Below are 3648 nucleotides of genomic sequence, written 5' to 3' on the forward strand. Positions count from 1 at the left end.
CCAGGGCAAAATATAACAGTTGACGAGCAATTATTTCCGTCAAAAGCCAGGTGCAGGTTTACACAGTATATGCCTAATAAACCCAACAAAGTTGGCATCAAATTCTGGCTTGCATCAGATGTTAGTAGCAAATATGTTTTGAATGGTTTTCCTTATTTGGGGAAAGATGAACAACAACCATCGTCAATGCTTCTCAGTGAACACATTGTTCTGAAACTTGTCGAGCCATATACAGACTGTTGAAGAAATGTCCCCACCGATAACCTTTTCACTAGCATGTCACTCCCGACAAAATAATCAAATAACTCTTATTATTGAATTGAGTAAATTTCTTATATGACCAGTTCGGCTCTGTATTGAAATAACAGTTTTCATTTTTTTTCGATTACCGTCACATGATAACATACAAGTACATGATAAATTCTAAATTCATGAAAGAAATGTCGAATAACTTGTTATATAACTGTAAATAATATAAAAAACATTAAAAATTAATTTTAAACAAATTTCTTTACACATTAGTTATTCTTTCACAATGCAGTCATTTTGACGGCTTTTGGGCAATATAGGTATATACTAAATTTCAGTCTTTCTAGTGTTAAATAATGTTATCAGCTGTCTCTTCTGATAGCAGGGAAGCTCCTTGAGAGCCCCTTGCTTATCTCTTCACTGTGGGGAAAGCCCCGAACAGTGTGACACTTGAGAGGCCCTCAATCACTCCAGGGACTTGACTGTTGCAGAGCGCGGTGCCCAGTGCCTCCTCCTGCCCCTGTTTCAGAGCAGCCTGAGGACTGCTGTCCATGCCCCAGACTGGGAACAGGGGTGGAACCTGCACATCAGTCCTTGTGGGAACCACTGGGTCAGTTGGTTGGATACAACAATTATCCCTCCAACTCTCCATGGTATGACAGCCCTGCGTAAGTTTTTATTTTAAATTTAACATTACATGTTCATTACATGTTCATGGTTAAAATTTTGCAAAGGCTAAGAAATAAAATGTGCTTCCCACCTTGAACCTCAGTCCTTCCTGCCAGGTCATCCCTATTTTAAGTGGCTAGTGTGTGCTCCCAGAAACCCCCAGACCTATCCAGGCATGCACATGGGTGTCCCTTCTCATAGCAAACGAGGAGAGAGGGTATGCAGTTGCTTTCTTTGTTTACCAGTCTACCCATTTATGCCATGTCTGTCCCTACAGTGGCTTTGTTTCATTTTTGGCTGCACCGTAGTGGACACATGGATTTCTTCTAGGACTTTGCCGTTATACACAAGAATGCTATGAATGTATTGCGCGTGGTCATTGATTACGAGTGTGCCTTTGTCCATTGGGACAAATTCCTAGGACTAGAATTACTGGGCTGAAGTGTAACCGCATTTTTATGACCAGAAAGGCTTGTGAGTAAAGTGCTAAGAACAGTGGCCACAGTTGGTTCTCTCCCTTCCGGCAGTGTGGTTCCAACATTCTAATCTCCCCGCTGTGATGGGCGTAAACAGACACCTCTTTGTTGTTTACATGCACACTTATTAGATTGTGAAGTTCAGCATCTTCCCATGGTATTGGGAAGATGTTCCCAATATGTATTTCTTTTCTGTGAACGTTCCATATCTTTGCCCATTTTTATGCACTCGCTTTACTACAAAGCTTCTCAACAATTATCCATCCATACTCAGTGTTTTCATTTCTTCTGTCTCATTCTCTCTTGATGCCCTCTCCGCCATTTACCCCCGGCTCCTTGCAGGTCACTGGTAACTTTGTTGCTGCATCCAAAGGTAAGTCCTTAGTCTTCATGCTTCCTGGCCCGGAAGTATCCGACCCTGCTCATCGCTGATAGCTCCCTCCTCCCTGACATCTCCCACTGGTCCCTAGAGCACCCCTAGTTTTCCTCTTACCTTGCAGCTCCTCCCCATTTCCCTGACTTCTCCTTGACTTGCCCTAGACATCAGTCCTTGGACCACTTCTAAGCCTTGGAATGGGGTCAGGTCTCCTGGTTTTTGGTATCACCCACAGGCTGCTAACTTGCCAAGTCTCCAGCTCCCACCAGCCAACCTCTCCATACCTCTTCCCTGTGTAGCCAGCAGTTTTCACAAATCATCACTTACAAGTCCTGGACACGTCTCCAATGAAACATTTTCAAAACAAAACCAATCTTCCCTCAAAAATCATTCTGACTGTCAGCCACTCCTTGCTGACAGCGGCTCACCTTCCAGTTTGCACAGGCCATCAATCCGCACCTCCTGGGTCCTTCCTCAGGTGTCCCCCCCCATCTGCGGGGTCTGCCAGGGCTGTGCTTCTCCATACACTCAAAGCCAACCACTTCCCCAGGCTCTGCCTCCACAGCTGCCACTCTGGTCCAGGTCGCCACAGACTCCCACCCAGATTATCCTAATCCACTTCTCTGCTCTGACCTTTGCCCTCCCAGTTCTTTTGTAACCAGGTGGCCAAAGGCTTCCTTTAAAAGTAGAAATCAGGTTATGCCATCCCTTGACTCATGCCTTTCAGTGGATCCCATCGCATTTGGGGCAAGGCTCTCCAGTCCCCGGGCCGTCCTGCAGTTCCTCTGCGGCTTTTTGACCGTATCTACTTCCCTGACTCGGCCTCCCAGGCCCATCTCCCTAAGGATCTTTGCCTGGTGACTAGGCCCCACTCATCCCTTTGAGAAGATCTCTCTCTTCTTCAGGGATTTGCTTCAATGTGACTTTCTCAGGAGACCTGCTCTGAGGAACCTACCAAACCTATGCCTGCGTCCAGTCCTCTTTCCTTCCACACCTGCTTTACTTTTCTGTATCACTTATTACTTTCCACCTTATTATATACTTTTCTATTTAGTTTATTATTATTTTCCCTAACTGGTATGGAATCTCCTTGTGTTACTTTCATTGTTGCTATATTCCCAGCACTAAAATTTGTGCCTGGCACATAAGTAGTAAAACAAACAATTACTAAATAGCCAATGATTAAATTTAAAATAGTTTTTCTCCTGCATTGTTGGTCTTTTTCCTTCTTGATGCATAAGGGATTCTGATGCTTTTGTCATTTGTGTTGCAAATATTTTTGCAGTTTATTCTTTGTCTTTTGATTTTGTTTATGGTATTATTTCCCATGAAGACATTTTTATTATTATGTAGGCAATGTATTCATTTTTAAATTTATAGTTTCTAGGTTTTACGTTAGAGAAGACTCCTTATGCATGTGTGTGTGCATATATATAATTGATGAAATATACAAATAATATAAAATTTATTATTTTAACCATTTTTTTGTATATAGTTCAGTGGCATTAAGTGCATCCACATTGTGCATACAACCATCATCACCATCCATTTCCAGATTTTGTTATCATCTCATTTCCCCCTCCTCTCAATCCTGGGCAGCCACCATTCTACTTCCTGCCGCTATGGGTTTCAGTACTCTAGGTACTTTATATAAGTAGACAGTAGATACAGTTTTTAAAGTATGGAAATTAATGTACACATTCTGACATGTTGCTTGGTCAAAACATTCTTGAGATATTTCACTCTATGCATACTCTACCCTTGCATCAGCATCTCCCTGGGACCTCCCTAGTGCGCAAGTGCGAGCTCTTCAACATTCTAACAGGCACCATGATAGCTCAAAATCGCGAAGCTTCAATGCATATGTCACGAAATATA

This window comes from Myotis davidii, unplaced genomic scaffold, assembly GCF_000327345.1.
Source record: "Myotis davidii unplaced genomic scaffold, ASM32734v1 scaffold2055, whole genome shotgun sequence".
In the NCBI taxonomy this organism is placed as follows: Eukaryota; Metazoa; Chordata; class Mammalia; order Chiroptera; family Vespertilionidae; genus Myotis; species Myotis davidii.